The sequence below is a fragment of the Schistocerca piceifrons genome, chromosome 2 (genome assembly GCF_021461385.2).
Source record: "Schistocerca piceifrons isolate TAMUIC-IGC-003096 chromosome 2, iqSchPice1.1, whole genome shotgun sequence".
Classification (NCBI taxonomy): Eukaryota; Metazoa; Arthropoda; class Insecta; order Orthoptera; family Acrididae; genus Schistocerca; species Schistocerca piceifrons.
The window spans coordinates 1,096,911,093-1,096,932,720 of NC_060139.1; positions in this window are offsets into that span (position 1 = coordinate 1,096,911,093).

Genomic DNA, 21,628 nt, shown 5'->3' on the forward strand with positions numbered 1-21,628 from the left:
TCGACAGTTTAGGGGTGCTGGGTGTCTCCGTAAACAAAAAAATACCGGTCGACCAGGTGTGCTAGAGGCAATCGTGCAGAGTGTACGGCAAAAGTTTCATATCCAGTCCAAAAAATGAATGGTTTGCGCAAGCCACAATCTTTGAATAACCAGCAATCCGTGTAGAAGATTTTGCGATGGCGGTTACAAGTCAAATCGTACCGTATGTAGCTCGTCCAATAATCAAATCCTGTATATTATGGCAGGCGCCATTACTGTTGCATCATAATGCAGGAGACACTTCAGGATGAACATTTCGCCTCCGAGATGGTATCAGCAACGAAGCAGTCTTCCATTTATCTGAGAAGGTTAGTCGCCACGATGTGAGATTGTGGTTACTGAAGATCCTCGTAACATTGTTTCACATGAACGAGATTCGCTGAAGGTTGAAGTTTTCTGTACCGTGTACGAAGAGGTACGTGCCGTGTTTCTTCTCTGAGAAGGCTTTGATGGGTACCTTTCATGTTGCAGCTGTGTTTGTTTCCACAGCTGACTGCAGATTTCGGGAATTTCACATTGCGAGAAGACGGATCACCACCTCATTAGAACATCGATGTTCTCCGCTGTGGAAACGGTGTCCTGAAACTCTCACCCAGTGAAATTCACACCCAGAAAAGGTCGAGGGAAGGTCCTCTAATCTCTTCGTCTGATCTTCGCCCGGCAGGTAAAATCGCCGCTCGGCAGGTAGTAGAGCCAAGTAGTGTTGTCAGCAACATTGCTGCAAAGTGTCAATGCCCAAGCCATATCTTTCTCAGTTCTTGTCTGTATGTGTTTGCCTTTCACTCTCAGCCACGATTTTCCTTCCTCAGCCGACATTGCTGATGGGTCAAGTCACGTCAAACAGCATCATTTCGTTCTTGGAGATTAGGCTCGTCTAATGAATTATAAGAACCACTGCTCCAAGAATAAACAAGCAGCTCCACGTATGTAAAACTGGGCAAACGAGATAACCAACGAGAAATCCATGAACGTGATAAATACTTCTACAACTAGAACGAAAGAAATAGGTAGTAATGCATACAAACAGTGAACTCTGAAAAAGGACATTCTCATTGCTGTCGTTTTAGAAGATCTGCAGTACTGAACAGAAATTTTATTCTCCATCGGTTATTAAGATGCTTGAACGATTTTGGAGCTTCGATCAAGCGTTTTAAATGGGCATCAATTTGCCAACTGTCATTATTTTATTGCGACGGTTGTATACATTACTTTGCACGCCCTATGACTCTCATCAACCCTAGTCTACTGCTTTAATTAATTCTTTGAGCCCTTTCACCAAAGCATTGCAAATGCCTTGTACCAAGAGGCATATCGTTGGGAAATGAATTTTAAAAATATACAATTTTTGAGTGCGTCGCGTCTGGTGGCTCAAAAATGATGTTTTTAAACATTTACAACGAAGTTGCTAATTAATTATTTAGTGTTGGTTGACTAGTTTCGGACTTCGCCCCGTTTTCACAAGCCACTTCTTACGCAGAACAAAATCTATTACAAGGGGATGCGTTGATTGCCGATAATAAAGTTATAATGAATAATATGGTTCATACGATAACCATTTACGTATTTAGGATATGTTTGGTGTGGACAGTTCTGTTTATGTCACACACTTGGATGTATCTCAGATCTGCGTTCGAAGATGTCACAATTGTATTTATACCTTCTGTACCGTATTTTGTTCATGTATGTGCAATATATATATATATATATATATATATATATATATATATATATATATATATATATATATATATATATAATTGTGGTACCTACATTATCTAACACTATGTGATCCATGTGACAACGATATTTTATATACAGTGGAGAATTTGTTCTCATTGGATTACCCTGGCTTATTTATTGCAGGCATTATCGCCGTTTTGACAGAAATACACTCGACACCAATATCATTTATAATGTAGCCAAAACATGGCAATTAAAAAAACGAATGTAATAAAGCCTACATTGGGCAGACGGACGTTTTAGTGGACCTGGACGTGAAATTTTCGAAAACATGTTTTTGTCACCATCTGAAAGGCAAATTTCTCCAGTTTAAAAAAAATTTATTTTTTATCTACTTTTCAGTTGTTGATTTGGTCTTAAACGCTCTTTGTACAAATGTATGCCAACCACCCAAACTCATGCTACAGGCAAGGAATATCACCATGAACGTTTCCTGCCTACCACAGTCATGGAAACAATAAAGCCAATATACAGGGACCTTGCAGATACAAAATTACTTAGCAGATTCCTACATAACTATACACCAAACCCTAATGAGAGTTTCAACAGCTGCGTGTGGCAAAGAGTGCCAAAAACAGTGTTTGTTCGATTGACATTACTCAGGTGTAATAGATGCTGACATCTGTTTCAGTGATGGTGTAATTAGCAAGACAAAACTAATTGACAAATCGGGCATCCAACCATGAAATAATATGATAGCAGTGTTGAATGCCAAAGAGTGTCAGCAAGTAGTTGAAGCTGCAAGGGTTGCGAAAATCTGCACAAACGGTCCAGAGTAAGAAAAAGATTCGTGAACAGTCTACACAGTCAGAAGAAGCAACTGGTGAGCATGAATAATGGTGCTGCAATGTTCTGAAAGAGACATACGGTGAGTCGAAAACACTGAGAAAAATCTTTTCTCATTTTCTCGAAACTACATTTTCAGTACATTAGGTACATATATGTTGACAATGATTTGAGCTATGTTCACCAAATTCGTTCAAGGTGACCCGCCTATTATACAGAATGTTGTATTTCTTAAACTATAGCAGATAATTATATAGCTTTCCTTGTACAGCTAGGTCAAGGGTAACACTCGATGAAAACGAGGCGTAGATGTGCAGCTCGTTGAACTACAGGTCCCCTTAAAACCAGGTATACATGATACATACACAGGAGCGGAAATAACCTTTCAATTTTCAGCACGAACCTCAGTATATAATACACACACCATTGAAAATATCGAGAGAAATTTCACTACTTTACATATGTCTTCAAAGGCCAGTTATGGACATGCTAGAAGAAATACTTGTGCAATTCTACATTCACACAAGTAACTTCCCAGAACAAATGTTAAATCAACTAACAGAATCGTGCAGCAGAAAAATCACAAAAAAATTCCGTAGCACCTTAATCAGCACATGAAAGGCACTCCACGACGCATTAATCATCAAATACGTGACTACAAACGATTCACAGAAACCTTAAAGAGTAGCTTAATCAGCATATGAGTCGCAATCTATACAGTGAAAATTATAACAGCAGAATACTATTTCATGTCGATTTCATTGCAATACAAATCAAACAATATGTTTGCTTTCAAATAGTGCTAAACGGAAATGAAATATATATTGTACAACTGTGAAGTGATGGAACACTTCCTTGCACTGGATATAGTCACTGATCTTAATACAATAGCGAAGTAAACTGAATACATCAAAGGTCATGTAAGACATAAAAAAATTCGTTGCATTGACATCTATCAAAATTGTGATAATGTATACGTTAAATAAGCCAGCGTGACGCACATTGTACTTCATTGAGGAACTTCTCACTATATATCAAATATCGTTGTCACGTGAATCACACTATTCTGGGTAACGAAGGCAAAACACTTAAGTAAAATATATATTATGCAGATATGTTAACATAATTCAGTATGGTGTAACTACAATTATGACATATTTTAACGCAGATCTGAGATACATGTGTTATGACATAAATAGAACTGTCCGCACCAAATACATCCTAAATACAAAATACGTAAGTAGTTACCATATGAACCATACTGACAGGCTACATTTATTATCCCCATCCGATGCGTCGACTCATTACAAATTTTATTCTCTGTAACTGGTGGCATACGAAAATAGGCAAAGCCCGGTACTTGTCAGTCAACTCTAAATAACTAGCAGCTCTGGTGTAAACTTTGAAAACTGTATTTTTTCAGCTCTTGAAAGAGGAATATCAGACCTCTGTTTCAAGCCCCACTAGCCGAAAACTGAACGGTTGCAACTCGTATGTAGTACATAATAAAGGTATTGATTTATCAATTCTCGGACGAGTTATTTTAAAATGAAATATTCGAAACCGGATTTCAGAATTCTGGAAAAGATATGTTCCCGGTATCAGTTAACAAGCTAAAGTTTCCGAAGCAGTTCGTCTGCTTTAAAGAAGAACGCCTCCATGATGCCCTATTTCTTTTGTTCTTGCAAATATTTTTCCATGTAGAATGCAAATGTTGGAGAGTTCGACTCACATCCACTATCTTGCTTTTGTTAATTACGCGGCCATAGCGTGGCTCATATAAACACATTTGGCCCGGAAGTGTTTTGCCGGAAACATTGCCGGTCAACAGTGGCCGGCAATGTTGCTTTACATTTGGATGTAATTCGTGGAGCTGTCATATTGCCAGATAACACTGCCGTCGTATATTGTCAGCCACAGCCAATTTTGACAGGCCGTGTAAACGTACTTTTATGTGGTGTACAGCTGGTGGGGTCTAGTCATGATCGGATAAGATTCGTAATAGCACATTATGAGAAGTTATAATTTTTTCTGTTAAATGAAATTTACTTAGTACTATATCTTCAGAGACTCCAATTGAAAACAGAAAAACCAATTTGCAAACACAGAATTTAATGGTATAACCAGTTCTACTTCACAAATAATACTTTTAAAAAAACGTAAAGTAATATATGATCCACAGCCGTGGACCAGCATTTAGTTACATGTAATGTATTTAAGACTCGTTGTCATACTAACAAAGTCCACGGTTAGGCACGAATACAGGTGAAATTTGCCGTACACGGCTTCTCAAATCACAGCTAGCGTTACATAAGCACAGCCATTGTACAGGGGGCCTTCATCTTCGCGACAACACATGCTACGTACATATACATGATGTACCATCCGTATCTGACGTCACACCTAGCGTTACATAAGCACAGCCCTTATACAGGGGGCCTTCATCTTCGCGACAACACATTTTACGTACTTTATATGACATATATATGATGTACTATCCGTAGCTCTGAGCCAAACTTTATAGAATTTTTTAATTATATATTTGTAATTTTATACATATGTTTTACAATGTTTCTGGAGAGGGACGAAAATTTTGCGATTGCGCCAGAGAGATAATAAAATATCGAACAGACAATCGTATGATTCTTCAGTTTCTGCCGGCGTATTTGTTGCTCGAACAGTCCACGGGTTTACTGCCGGTTCATAGTGTCCAACGGGCACTATGAACCGGAAGTATACCCGTGGACTGTTCGAGCAGTCAATCGTAGTTCTCCATACCGGTACATGAAACGTTGTTTCTTATAGGAAGTGACAATGTTGTGTCTATAGATTTTTCGTAGTAAACAGACTCCCATCACACTTTTTCCAGGCTTTGGACTGGCTAAATGGGGAGAGCAAACTGTCATTTAGGCGTATTGAAAATCAGTTTTTTTGTATTTTTTTTATATTTTTTATTTTTTGTATTTAATTTTTTAAATTTTATATTTTTTTTTTCAAATTTGTTAGTGACTATGAGAATTTACAATTTGTAGATTCTTTTCATATACATCGTCCAACACTAACATATGGCTTAATTCAAATTTTTGGACATAAGGGACTGCTTTCAAACAAGCCCTGATGTCACCATCCTCTTCATACTTTTCTACTATTTTTTCCAGCCTTTCATCAAGTTTCGTGAAAGTTGTTTTCTTTCGTTTGTCTTCCATACTTAATTCTGACCTCATTAATGCACATGCTGAGTTCTCCGCTTCTGTCTTCATACACACGATCACGTCTTTAATATTAGGATTTGGTTTTCAGAGAAGATTATTAATTTTGTTGCGCCAACCTTCTACAGCGTTGGTGGTACGATGGCGCCGTCTGTAGCAGTTCCGAAGACTGACTGGGTTTTCGTCGTTCCCCAACCATCTGTCTACAAAATAGTCGAAAAACTGATAAACTTGGCGATATCCGGTGCTTGTGAATGTATCACGAGCCAGTCACCGTAGACATCTTCAGGTCGAAGGAACACCATGTGAATTTGCAGCCTTACTTCTTCGGTTTCTCTGTATTCGCAAGTAAGTCCCAAGTCTTGCACTTCCCTCCGGAGAGATTTCTTCACATGGAAACGGTAGCCATGCACTTGAACCGACGGGATCACAACTGTTAGGGCAGAAGGCGCAGCTGATTCGAAAACAACGGTGACATTGCTAGGTTTCCATTCTGGTACGTTATCCACAACACTGCAGAAAAGATGGATATATGTTTCCTTTCTTTTGTTTGGTAAGAATGCAAAAGCCACTGGGTAGATATTTGTTTCGTACTCTGAACCTCCGAAGCCTGCATGAAGAGTATATATTTGTGAAAATTGCTTGCTACAGCATTTGAAGGTCCCATCCATAAACAAGTCTTTTTTAGTCTTTAGAGCCTCTCTTTCTGCTTTTCCGCTAAAAACTATGATCCTATCTCCAAAGTTGTCATCACTTAAGAGGGAACTGCTGCCGTCATTCATGGTTAGTCACTCAGCTTGAAGATCAACTTCTTGTACTGTTTCTGGCCATTTCTCATTGCTGTGTGATTTGGCCTAGTGCATATATAACGTCCTCTTCATTGCTTGCTGTTCTGGCATTTCGGTAACAAAATCATACCCTCGAGTGTGCAAGTTGCCTAACTCTTCGATATGTATTTTAGAAATCGAAGTCTCTTCCTCTTGTGGTCCCTTCTTCGCCTGATTCGATGTCTGTTTGCTTCTAAGCGAGTGTCGTCTGGTGCCCCACATTGATGCTCGTTTGAACTAAGCACGTTACAGTCTTTGGACTTCAGAATTCCTCGGCAATATTTTGTTCTATGTTTCGAACAGCGCCACATCACAGTCCCGTCTGCTATGGTTCTCTTTACGATTTATGAGTAACCATCATAGTGGGCGCATGGTTTACCATGGGCAGTTGTTGACAGTTTCATATCAAACGTATAAGCACACAGAGACATAAGGCGAACGAGCTGAACACTCCGAAAATTAGACTCACGCTGACAGTGACTAGCCAAGCGCTCAGTAAATTGAGTGGACGAGGACTTCCCCATTGTACGTAGGCTGCGCCGCACAGGGGTCGTTTCCGGTGGATGACAACTTCCAGGGGTGCAGGTATGCTCTGCTGTTGAGCAGGCAGCTTCCAGCTTTCACCGATTTCTGGCTAGGTGTGATTTTCACTGTGTGCGATCTTCACGTATCTACTGTGCCCAGACTAAGCGCCTGCAACTCTCGCTTCCCGCGAAGCAGACCGGTACAGCGGGCCCCGGACCGAGTAGGTGTCAGCGGGGCCGGTCGTCCCGGAAGCAAAGACGCTTCCCAGAGACCACCTGGAGGCGTCCACGGCGCCGCAAGAGCTCGCTACAGCCGCGGACCTCTTTCCTTCCGCTCGACACGTGACTGCAAATAGAGCCAGCCATATCCATGCGCTAAGCAGTATTTAGGCTGGCGCAGGAGCCTGGAGAGGCGGTTCACGCCGAGCGAGCCCACTGGTGTCATCGCAGCCGCCGTGTCATCGTCCACCGCCGCCAGCGTACCGGAGCCATCCTCGCAGGTCCTCTACTCGTCCTCGGACTCAGGTGACGGCAACGTGGACTCCGCGCCGCTCTTCACGAGACGCCCGGGGCTTGGTTTGGTGACGTTTTATGGTTACTACAGACAGTTTATGTTTGGAAGAATCTCTGACTGAGTTATTGGTAGGGTTGGAGGATCAGTCCTACCTCACGAATATTGTTTTGTAAATTTTGAAGAAAGACTTTAGTTTAAATAAAAACGGTATAACTCACACTCTGAGATTTTCATATCCTTGGACGGCGGATATATTAGTATCCATAAAAACGACGAACTTCCACCACACTGTGTTGTGCTTAGTGGTGAGGATGATACGGCTCTGTTGTCTTGCCATCCCCCCCCTCCACACGTCCCCCCCCCCCCCAATCCCCAAGTCCCCTGAACTACCACCTCGTCACCTTTTGCTTCGGAGTACATTGAGGTCTGTGTTTACTTACATCCACTGACCAGAACACTGGGACATCTCCAAGAGCACATAAATAACGCTATGAGGACCACTGAAAGGATGCTTGTACACAACGTACGTTACAGACTTCAGGTTGGATCCGAGTCGTGTGACCGGAGGAGAACTTACAGAGTATCTGTAGAGTCCAAAACGCAAACTTGGTGAGTTTACGGTTCTATTCACACATCAGTGATATTTGAACATGCAATGCTTTGAAAATTACAGAGCTTCGAAAGTGAGCGAATCATTTATAGTGGCCCTGCATGCCTTGCATGTCAAGGTAGGGAACCCAGCTTTCATAAGCTATCCACGGTAGGGATGATGTAAGGGAGTTTCATCCATAATAATGGGTGCAGGTGAACACCGTGGCTGATATGTTGTAGAATGTGATCCGCTGCCAGTCACATCTGAGAGTGATCTCTTTAAGACACGGCCGGCTCAGGCTTGTGCCAATCTTTAGGCGATTGTAAGTACAACCTCATGTTTCCACAAATGTGCAATTACGAGTTGGATACACCGCTTATATGTAAATATACCGATATTTTCAACGCATGTTTTATCGAAACTGTGAACAACATTGGCTCTGGGAACATGAAAATGAGAAGAGATGAGCACAAGCCCGAACCGGCCGTGTCTTCAATAAATCACCTTAATTTGTGACTCGTACATCCTATAAAGAATGATGGACTCTGGGTTGCCTGCCTTAAAGTGCATGTAATAATTTCCGAACCGGGTACCCACAGTATATAGCACTCTGGATTTACGAAGGAACGAAACGAGTTTAGTCTACGTAATCATCTATTGCGTGGAGAGAGTTCTATTGGCAGGAAAACTCGAGCAAGTGATGTGGCGCCCGTCTGCGCGGCAGAGTTCCGGGACGCGCCTGCAACGATCGAGGGCCATCGGCGCGGACAATGGCCGGGTCGCCAGGTGTCGGCGGCAGCCCGCCTGCCCCTGCTCACAATGGCCGTCGCGAGCAGCCGGGCGCGCCACAATGACCACCCCCACCCCACCCCACCCCCACCTGTTTCCTCACCCCTCCACGCACCACGGTCGGCACTCGTCGCCACAGCCATCTCCTCTGCGCCACCTGCTCCGCATTGTTCTGGGTGGACAGCGGGCTGTCTCGGTCCCCAGGTCTCTCTGTGCACCTCTCTCTTCCCCGTCCTTTCTTCCGCCTCTGTGGCCGCTTTGTTTCTTCTTCTCGTAGTTTACTTTAGCCGTGCGTCCACCCAATTACGGAGAGTAATTTGGCTGCGAGGAAATTACTCCCCACCCCGGAACAGCTTCTGCGCGGCGCGCCACGTAGCGAGTTTATCCCCGGAATGGCCCCAGGGGGCGCGAACGTTTACAAACTCCTCGTCTGCAGCTGCGTCTTAAGCGGAGCAGTCATCTGAGCTGCCAGTCTTTGTTATTTTGTTTCTCTTTTTCTGGACAGCTGCAGTGTGTAAATTTAGTACAAGAAGGGAAAAATCACAGTCATAATACTGTGTGTGGAGTATTCGTGTTTGTTGATTTTGACTGTTAACTAATGACAAGGAGAAACCCTAGCCACTTGCAGATTTTCACACCTTAATGTGTCACAACGCATTTGCGAATCTGTGCCACATCCTCATGTGATCTGCAATGTACATGGGATGAGCCATCAATGAGAAATACTGTCTCGTGAGTGATCTTCAAAATCTTCTCCATTATTTTAAAAGCAAATATTCTTTGTGGGTCCTTGACGATGCAAAGTCGATACTTGAAAGCTTGCCTGGCAACAACAACGAGCGCTCCAGGACGGGGCTGCAGTACCGAAACCAATCCGAAACGCAGGAATGTGATTTAACAAAACGCGAGAACAATAAAACTAAGCTCTGGAACTGCTGTTTCCAGAACAAATTTTTGCGAATACTATCACACATTGACAAACAAACAAAAATATGGTTGATCCAATGGCAATGGAACTGATTCATAAAGTCGAGAAACGTGGAGGGTGAAACGTTGTTCTACTAGGGAATAGGGAAACAAGTAGGAAGGACTGGACCCCTTTTGTTATCACTCGTCTTATCTAACACTCATATAAACAAATTCCTTTAAAACAACAATGAATCTGCTACCAATGTCTTTTTATCTCATGTATAAGAAAATTTTAAAACCACTAACAATTACGCGCCTGACGGCTTAAATTAATTCACAATTGTATGTTGCTCTTCAGAAAGGGTTTAATAAATATAATAAGTACTCAAATAAACATAATTAGCACCAGATTTAATTAGCGAGAAGTGACGCCAGGTCGCTCGAAGGCAGAACGAAAACAACTTGGAGAAGGCAATGCGGAAGGCTGAAGCCCGCAGTTCGTACAAGACCCACTTCTCGAGCTTCGACCCGCAGTCACCTCCCACTACCCGGATTTCACAGCCCCGGTACCCGTAGGTGGAAGGGTAGCTCTTACTCCAAAACACCAGCCCGCCAGCTGTAACATTTAACAAGCGCACAGAACAGGTCCACAGGGACAATGTAAACAACCACCAAAAGATATTAAATAACAGGTTAAATCATTCACTAATAAAACGGTACACTGCCCTCTTTAAGATCAATTACCGTACTTTATGTTTCAGTTAACATTTATAAACACTTCTCCTCTGGCATGAAGACACTGCTAGTCAACTTCCAAATATAAATACACTGTGCAGCTGGTCTTATCACTTAGCTCACAAATGAAAGCACAAAATCCGTTTTAACAAATATGTGCATCTATTTTCAATAAAAAAAATACTTTGTCTTGGATTAATTGTGTCAATACAATGAAGCATACACATTTGATGGTAAAAGAAGAATTACACACTTCCCTAAATAAATGATTCCTACATTCAAGGCTTATTACATGACATATCACTCTGAACATCTTCAGAACTTATACACCCAAGGTTTCAGCAGTACAGCCAATAGTGGATCCACAGAATGCATTCACACCACAGGAAGTTTTTTATGGCACAAGCCAAATGAAAAATGTTCGATATATTTTAAAGCACTACAGCAATGCTGACAAATCTGCAGTCACATATCACGGACAAATTCACTTAACTTTTCTCTGGCTTGTGTCGGGTACAGGAGGCGGCAGTAAGGCAGCGGACGACCGTAGACAGCCGTGTCCGGGACTGGCAGCACGCAACCCAAGGCAGCCACAGGCCTCCTCACAGGCGACAGGAAAGCCTCTCCACCGAGCCACCTCACACACGTGGTCTGTTCCCGCTCCACCACAAGCGCACTTCGGCCTCAGGTAACAGCGAACGCCAACTGTCCACGTCCTTCGCGAGAGCCCAGTTAACTCATTCGGCATTGATACGGCAGCCATGCCTCAGTACACGCCACAAGCGAAGATAAGAACGCGAAGGCGAGGTACTTGGAAATACGATTGAACGCCAGCAAAACGCTACGGCTCAGAGGGAACTTTAGAGCGTTCCGATACAATTTTTTTAAACAGGTGGAATGAGTGGCACGGCTCCACAATTTTCCAGTTTACTTCGACCACGTTATTCCTTAATGCAAACTCGAAACTGGACACTGTGGAAACGTCAACACGAATGCTCGTACAGTATGATGAGATTACTTTTTCCTGCATATTTCTGGGATGATAACATGTGTTCCAGAAATTTATACAAGATAGCGATACAATGACAATACTTTTCTTTCCCTTATCTTCCCGGCACTGGCTCAAGCAAATCTAGACTTAGATTTCTCATTCCATACGCTTATGGAGAATAGCGTGTCTAGAAGTTAAGCTGTTTTTTTTTTCGCTTTTGTCTGAGTCATCACTCTTTGGACAGGCCCGAAGTGGCCCTCCACCAGTTCCTCACACTTATGCCTGCGCCTTCACCTCACAGTAGCTTTCTCACTCTACATCATTAATCAGCTGTTACTTGTATTCCAGCCTCCGTCTTCCTCCGTAGTTTTTACGCTCTAAAGCTCTCTCCACTACCGTGGAAGTAATTCCCCGATGTTTAACAGATGTTACAACAGCCTGTCCCCTCTTCTTCTCGGTGCTTTCCATTTGTTCTGATTCTGCGGAGAACCTCCTCATTTCTTATCTAATCAGTCCACGCAGTTTTCACCACCCTTCTCAAATACTACATCTCAAACGCTCTGTTTGTCTCCTTTTTTGGTGTCCCCTCAGTCCATGCTACAGCAGCGCATAATGCAGTGCTGCAGACGTGTACTCTCAGAAATTTCTTGCTTAAATCAAAGTGTATGCCGGGTATTTCTTGCTAAGGGATGTCATCTTTGCCTGTACTGATCTGCTGGTTGTTCCCTTCTAGCTTCTTCCACAATGTTAGTTTAGATCCAACTTCTGTTTCATGGCCACCAGGTTTTATGTTAATTAATAATTCGTTTTTTTCACTTCTCATTACTTTTGTCTTTCTTCTGTTTATTCTTATCCCATATTATGCAAACAATAGGCTGTAATAACATTCAGAAGCTCCTGTAATTCTTCCTACCTTTCACCGAAAGTCACTGAATCTTATTATTGATATCCTTTCATCTGAGCATTCAGTTTTCTTTTATTTCCGTCAACGCTTATTCGATGAATTAGTTGGACAGCAAAGAATAAGATTTCATTTATATCTCACGTCCTTCTTAATCCGAGCACTTGGTATTTGGTTTTTCGTTCTTATCGTTCTGGCTCTTACCTGCCCTTGCTGTCAGTGGGATTATGTCAAAGATGTTTCTTCCGAAAGTCTGATGCTGTGTCTCCAGTCTCATCATACTACATACCAACTTGAACAGTCGCTTGGTTAGCACTTGTTTCAACGATTTTAGAAATTTCTGCCTTTGTTGGCCGCAAGTGTCCCAAGGCTCTTTTAAACTCTAATATTGGATCCCCAATGTTTCCATGTCGACTCACACTTCCTTTTCTATCACTTCATTAGACAAGATCTTTCGTTATCTTGAGCTTATGCATAGTTAAATGCTTCATTTCCGTTCGTTTATTTGGTAAACAATAGAGACAGTCCAAAGTAATGACAAATATTTTTGCCTAGTTGTACACAGCAACACGCTGTGCTCGGAATGTATTTTCTCATTTATGACGTACCTATGACATTAAAGTTCGCGCTGAAGCAGGCGTTCCCAGGTATAAAATGAGTGCTGTTTGGCATTCGTTCAAATGCGGAAAGAAGAAAGAAGGCTAATAAACGACCATATCAGTTAATGGGTGTTAATTATAGGAAGGTAGTCCTGTGAGTTAAGGTTTTATATGACAATTAATTTAGATTAATTTAAACCTTGTGAGTAAATTTTGTATGTTCAGTGACGTTGGAAAGATGAAGAAGAGGTATGAATAACTTCCCCATGTGCGGTAGTCACTGTTACCAAAGTTAGAGCTTGACAAGATAACTGTTCATCACTTAATACACCCACAATTGTCTGTAATTATAAGCGACCGTTGCGTAGTTCGAAAGCGGGCACTTACTCGTAGTTAAGAGCCACTCTCAGCCCCTCCCCTTTCATCAAGCTTCTGCAAAGTCTGAAGGCAGGTAGTTCGTTAAAAACTGCGCTCCTCCGTGCACAGTCGTAAGCAATTGAATGCCTTTTCAGTGACTCCACATGCGCATTTGGGGGGGGGGGGGGGGTGGACACAGGCACTGGTTCCATTATCCGAGAAACTTGGTAACATGGAGACGTAGGTTGTCTCATGTTTTCTCTATCAAACCGAGCTGATAAAATTCCATACACGCTCTCTTGACCGTCAATTGGTGCCTTCATCTCGTATGGATCAGACCGTGGTCACACCTGTTGTCCTGCACTGGACAAAGGAAATAGACCATAGGCCGACAGTCTTAGCGCAGAGCGTCAATCTTCGGCTGGATTTTCAGGAATGTACGAATTCCCCGCCCAGCGAACTTTCCGCCCCACTAGAAATCTGAGAACTCTCCGCCTCGTACCTGCGTCCATTGTGTCCCGTCCTACCCGCAGCCGGGCCGTCCTCATCACCTTGCTCTACCTGTTCCCTGGACCTGCCCGCACTCCGCCCACACAGTCCCGTCTGCCTATTAGTATCGCTCTAGTTTTCATAGACTTCACATCGTGCCGCTTGCATATTACCATCTCAGTAGTTGTGATATAGAAGTTTTAACGACAATTCGTGGTAAGGCTAGTTGCCACTATGAAGGTTATTCTTACACAGTGAAGAAAACGAAGGAAGATAGGAGTGTGATGTGCGCTGTTCCAAACAGATAGAGAAGCATTGCCGAAGAAAGCTTAAAATCAAGCATTCAACAGTACTCTTATCGCACGAGCATGAATGTGGAGCTCGAGATGAGAGGGCTCTGAACCAGGCAAAAAAGAGGGCACTAGAGGAAAATACGTCTATTTCTCTCCCCCCATGAACCATGGACCTTGCCGTTGGTGGGGAGGCTTGCGTGCCTCAGCGATACAGATAGCCGTACCGTAGGTGCAACCACAATGGAGGGGTATCTGTTGAGAGGCCAGACAAACGTGTGGTTCCTGAAGAGGGGCAGCAGCCTTTTCAGTAGTTGCAGGGGCAACAGTCTGGATGATTGACTGATCTGGCCTTGTAACATTAACCAAAACGGCCTTGCTGTGCTGGTACTGCGAACGGCTGAAAGCAAGGGGAAACTACAGCCGTAATTTTTCCCGAGGGCATGCAGCTTTACTGTATGGTTAAATGATGATGGCGTCCTCTTGGGTAAAATATTCGGGTGGTAAAATAGTCCCCCATTTGGATCTCCGGGCGGGGACTTCTCAAGAGGATGTCATTATCAGGAGAAAGAAAACTGATCTTCTACGGATCGGAGCGTAGAATGTCAGATCCCTTAATCGGGCAGGTAGGTTAGAAAATTTAAAAACGGAAATGGATAGGTTAAAGTTAGATATAGTGGGAATTAGTGAAGTTGGGTCGCAGGAGGAACAAGACTTCTGGTCAGGTGACTACAGGGATATAAACACAAAATCAAATAGGGGTAATGCAGGAGTAGGTTTAATAACGAATAGGAAATCAGGAATGAAGGTAAGCTACTACAAACAGCATAGTGAACGCATTATTGTGGCCAAGATAGATACGAAGCCCACACCTACCACAGTAGTACAAGTTTATATGCCTACTAGCTCTGCAGATGACGAAGAAATGTATGATGAAATAAAAGAAATTATTCAGGCAGTGAAGGGAGATGAAAATTTAATAGTCATGGGTGACTGGAATTCGTCAGTAGAAAAAGGGAGAGAAGGAAACATAGTAGGTGAATATTGGGGCTAAGAAATGAAAGAGGAAGCCGTCTGGTAGAATTCTGCACAGAGCACAACTTAATCATATCGAACACTTGGTTCACGAATCATAAAAGAAGGTTGTATACATGGAAAAAGCCTGGAGATACTGACAGGTTTCAGGTAGATTATATAATGGTAAGACAGAGATTTAGGAACCAGGTTTTAAATTGAAAGACATTTCCAGGGGCAGATGTTGACTCTGACCACAATCTATTGGTTATGAACTGTAGATTAAAACTGAAGAAACTATAAAAAGGTGGTAATTTAAGGAGGTGGACCTGGAGAAACTGACTAAAGCAGAGGTTGTACAGGGTATCAGGGAGATCATAAGGGAACAATTGACAAGGAGGGGGGACAGAAATACAATACAAATTCTGAAGGTGGAAGGGGTAAAATACAGGGAGCGAAAAGCTATTTACAATTTGTACAGAAACCAGATGGCAGTTATAAGAGTCGAGGGACATGAAAGGGAAGCAGTGGTTGGGAAGGGAATGAGACAGTGTTGTAGCCTCTCCCAGATGTTATTCAATCTGTATATTGAGCAAGCAGTGAAGGAAACAAAAGAAAAATTCGGAGTAGGTATTAAAATCCGTGGAGAAGAAATAAAAACTTTGAGGTTCGCCGATGACATTGTAATTCTGTCAGAGACAGCAAAGGACTTGGAAGAGCAGTTGAACGGAATGGACAGTGTCTTGAAAGGGGGATATAAGATGAACATCAACAAAAGCAAAACAAGGATAATGGAATGTAGTCGAATTAAGTCGGGTGATGCTGAAGGAATTAGATTAGGAAATGAGACACTTAAGTAGTAAAGAGTTTTGCTATTTGGGGAGCAAAATAACTGATGATGGTCGAAGGAGAGAGGATATAAAATGTAGACTGGCAATGGCAAGGAAAGCATTTCTGAAGAAGAGAAATTTGTTAACATCGAGTATAGATTTAACTGTCATGAAGTCGTTTCTGAAAGTATTTGTATGGGGTGTAGCCATGTATGGAAGTGAAACATGGACGATAAGTACTTTGGACAAGAAGAGAATAGAAGCTTTCGAAATGTGGTGCTACAGAATAACGCTTAAGATTAGACGGGTAGATCAGATAACTAATGAGGAAGTACTGAATAGGATTGGGGAGAAGAGAAGTTTGTAGCACAACTTGACTAGAAGAAGAGATCGGTTTGTAGGACATGTTCTGAGGCATCAAGGGATCACCATATTAGTATTGGAGGGTAAAAATCTTAGAGGGAGACCAAGAGATGAATACACTAAGCAGATTCAGAAGGGTGTAAGTTGCAGTAGGTACTGGGAGATGAAGAAGCTTGCACAGGATAGAGTAGCATGGAGAGCTGCATCAAACCAATCTCAGGACTGAAGACCACAACAACAACATTCCAAAATCTATTCAGAGGAGATAGGTAGCTTGCATAATGGAAGGTACGACTTTGTGACAGAAATACCAGAGCAGCGAATAACGAAGAGGACGTTATACAAGCAAAGGGCAAAATCGCAGGGAAGCGATGAATGATGGCAGCAGTTTCCTGTTAAGTGACGATAAATCCGGAGACAGGATAATAGTTTTTGTGGAGGAGCAGGGAGAGAGGCTCTAAGAAGTAAACGAGACTTTTTTATGGATGATACGTTCAAGTGCTGCAGCAAACAGTTTTCACAGATATATACAATTCAAGCAGATTTTGGAAGTAATAAAAATGAGACTAATATCTACCCATTTGCATTATTACCAAATAAAAGGAAAGAGAAATACATCCGACTTTTCAGAAATGTGCTGGATAATATTCCAGAATGGAATCCTGCAAGTGTGACTGTAGATTTTGAGTCAGCAGCGATTTCTGCTATTATACATATGTTACCAACTTCTACAGTGCATGGATGCTTTTGCCACATGAGAAAGTCTCTCTGGAGTAAAGTACAGGATCTTCCACTCACTCACTCACGAATATAAAGAAAATGAAAAAGTGAGACAACAAATTCGCATGTCTGCCGTGCTGGCTGGCTGGGGATACATTCTCAGGCACTGGATGTTCCTCGGCTTTCTGACTTTCTCGACTATTTTGTAGAGAGATGGTTGGAAAATGAAGGAAACCCTATCAGCCTTTGGAGCTGCCGCAAACGGCTCCAACGGACAACTAACTCCGTAGAGGGCTGGCATAACAAAATTAATAATATGCTTTCCAAGCCAAATCCTAAAATTAGTGATGTTATAACTTGCACCAAAACAGAAGCAGATAATTCAGCGTGAGCGTTAACGAGAATAGAGCTGAGTATGGAAGATAAAAGAAAGAACACATTGTCATGAAACGGGATGAAAGGCTGGAGAAAAAAAATGAAAAAGTACAAGGAGGATGGTGAGATAAGGACTTGCTTGAAGGCTATCTCCTACCTCCAAAAACTAGACTAAATAATGTCTCAGAGTATCTATATATAAACAAAAATTTATGAAATGTAAATAGCAATCGTAAAAAATACAAAAAACGGAAAAACAAAAAAAAGATAAAAGAGTTTGGCGAAGCTTGTAATCTGATTTTAAACACGCCTAAATGACAATTAAATTACTTTTGCCATTTAGCCAGTTCAAAGCCTGCATAAAGTTCGATGGGACTCAGATTCTTTTTAAAATTGTACTTATGTGATTTCTAACGCATCTAAACCCAAAGCGCCACTAGTCCCATGTCTCATTAGTGTTTACAAATTGACAGTTAAAATTAAGCTACACTACACATGTGTGAACATAATGTTACTTAATATTTGCGTGTACTTAGTAAGTGCACTTTTATGAAAATATATCTCTTGACAATGATTGCTGTCTAGTGCTGTAAAAGAACCGAATCTTTTTTATGTACTGAAATATTCTAAAGTCTCTGTGACGTCTTATTTTGTTCTATGTACTGTCTATTTGTTGTTTATCGTACCAAGCGAGGTTAGTGCAGTGGCTAATCGGGGCTCAATCATTTGGCCGCCCATAGTCTACTGTATTTGCTTTTCCTTGTTTAAGCAAATGCTACGAAGGTTCCTTAAAGAGGTCATCGTAGTTTCCTGCCCCCCTCCCCCTCCCGCCACTCCACCCCCACCACTCCCGTAACCAACAATCCGAGCGAAATCTGAATCTCTAATGACCACATCTGTGGACGTGACATGAAACACCAAACGCAAAATTGGTTTTCTGTAGGTTGTAATGATGAATGATCATACACTGAGCTAAAATTAAGATTATCATTGGGATGTAAACTTGTTTTTTGTGAGTTCCCGTGAACTTGAGAAAGACGCGCACTAATGATGCAAAGATGAGACTCGTGAGCTATTTATATATTAAGTTATTGAATGACTTGGCGACATTTGCCGTGGTCAATTTCGAACTCACACAGAGCTGTATTAATTTCCTATTTTGTTACCTACAAGTCGAATATTTTGTTCTGCTTCAGATTGACGTTTGCGCTGTGGTTTAGCTATGTATTTTGGAACCCAATGCGGACTTCTGTCATCCTCACCAATTACCATCCTCACAAAATCATTTATTTGTTTACTCATTCAGATACGACCATTCTTCCGTTTGAGGTGCTGTCTAGGTAAGGTGTATCTATTTACAGTTAGACTTGTTCCTAAGGTTTTAACGTTTAAAAATTCAACCACGCTTGAAAACTTTTAACAGATTTATATACCTTGTTCACTCGTGCCTGTGGTAAAGAGATTACAACAAAAATAGTACAAACTGTCATTTTAATTGGATGTGCTGTCCAAGTTCTGAATACATTCTCACTCTGTGGCTGATATAGAAGGAGTCAGACGTTAACTGTTAGTTAACGCTTTTCTTTGTCTCATTGTCTGTTAAACAAAAACGAATGAGTAATGTTCGTTTTTAAATTTTTTGTCGCTTACTATTTTGATGATTCAACTGTTAGATTCCCAAGACAAAGGTCACTGACAGAAAAGAAAATAGTACTACTAGTTTCATTGGATTCTTCTTCGTTTGATCTTTCTTCAACTAATACACTGTCTTCTTTTGCATGACAGTTATGTGCAAGATTTTCTACGTTTTCTTTAAGTCCTTCAGTTTTATCAAGAGTCACCTCCTTAATAGGTTCTTAATTTTTGTTAGTCTCTTCAATGTTTTGCACTCTTGAACTATGTCATTTTTGCGCCTTATTTCATGTTCTTTGGGTCGTGTACTTCTCTGACGTAAGTTTAACAAATTTCAGCGTTGAACCAGCCAACATATGGCAATTTAAAAACCTGACCGCAATTTATTTGTTTATTTATTTATTTATTTATTTTGTGCTCCACTTGAGCAACGTCACTGTGTATGTGTTCTAAACTAAATTTCTGCATAAATTAATAGAATCATTTTTAAAAATTTTAATTAGTAAGAACTCTCTACGTAAAAACATATAAATATCAGAACTAATAACACTGAAATTGTTACATCTACATCTATATCCATACTCCGCAAGTCACCTGACGGTGTGTGGCGGAGGGTACCCTGAGTACCTCTATCGGTTCTCCCTTCTATTCCAGTCTCGTATTGTTCGTGGAAAGAAGGATTGTCGGTATGCTTCTGTGTGGACTCTAATCTCTCTGATTTTATCCTCATGGTCTCTTCGCGAGATATACATAGGAGGGAGCAATATACTGCTTGACTCCCCGGTGAAGGTATGTTCTCGAAACTTTAACAAAAGCCCATACCGAGCTACAGAGCGTCTCTCCTGCAGAGTCTTCCACTGGAGTTTATCTGTCATCTCCGTAACGCTTTCGCGATTACTAAATGATCCTGTAACGAAGCGCGCTGATCTCCGTTGGATCTTCTCTATCTCTTCTATCAACCCTATCTGGTACGGATCCCACACTGCTGAGCAGTATTCAAGCAGTGGGCGAACTAGCGTACTGTAACCTACTTCCTTTGTTTTCGGATTACATTTCCTTAGAATTCTTCCAATGAATCTCAGTCTGGCATCTGCTTTACCGACGATCAACTTTATATGATCATTCCATTTTAAATCACTCGTAATGCGTACTCCCAGATAATGTATGGAATTAACTGCTTCCAGTTGCTGACCTGCTATTTTGTAGTAGTAGTAGTAGTAGTAGAGGGGTTTGTGGGCGCACGACAGCAAGGTCTTCAGCGCCCGTGCAGTATCATAGTGAGACGGGCGTCAAGAAAAAAAAACTCAGAACATTGACATAAAACGGAACATAAAACACGGGGAACAATCATTGAAAAAATGTGCTCACCCACACCGAAGCGTGGGATGAAGCAGTGCGTCAGCAGTAAAACATGGACAACACAGGAAGAAAATGGTAGAGGGAGCTAAAACAATGTAGCAGATGGAAGTGGCTGGCTGACCGCAAGGAAAAAAGGGAGGAGTCAGCCACTCTGCAACACACTAAAACCTCCAGCCTAAAAGTTTAGGCCAGAGTCCAGACGCATCACAAAGCTTTAAAACCCTAGACACACACGCCTCATCCTTAGCTAAAACACAAGGTAGATCCCCATCAACTTGTGCTTCTGCCCGTGCATCACGGTATAAAATGCAGTCTGTTAAAACGTGCCGGACAGAGATGTGCACACCACAAGCATCACAAAACGGAGGATCCTCCCGCCGTAGTAAAAAGCTATGTGTGAGAGGACAGTGCCCGATCCGAAGACGTGTGAGGGCCACCTCTTCCCGCCTGAGCAACCGGCAGGAGGAACGCCACGGCCGAGTGGTTGACTTTACCGACCACAGTTTATTGGCCGACACCGCCAGCCATTCGTCCTCCCACAACTCCATGCACTTCCTGTGGAGTGCAGCGATAACTGACTGCAAGGGGATAGGACACTGGACCATATCCTGCTCTCTGCAGGCCTCCTTGGCAGCCCGATCAGCCTGTTCATTGCCCCATATGCCGACATGACCAGGCACCCAGCAGAAGGATACCTCTTTACCCCGCTGTTGGAGCAAGTACAGTTGGTCCTGTATCAGCTGGACCATCCCCTCAGTCGGGTATAGGTTCTGCAGTGATTGTAAGGCACTAAGAGAATCGGAGCAGAGAAGAAATCGATCGCCCCGAACACGATGCATCTGCTCCAGTGCCTTCAGGATCGCGTGGAGCTCCGCTGCGAAAACGGTATATTCAGCAGGGAGGCGAATCCGGGTAACATGATCAGGGAACACCACAGAACAGCCAAGGAAATTCTCCTGTTTGGAGCCATCAGTGTAAACGATAGTGAAACCGTGATGCACATCTAAAATGTTAAAAAACAGAGACTGGAATGTAAAATCTGGC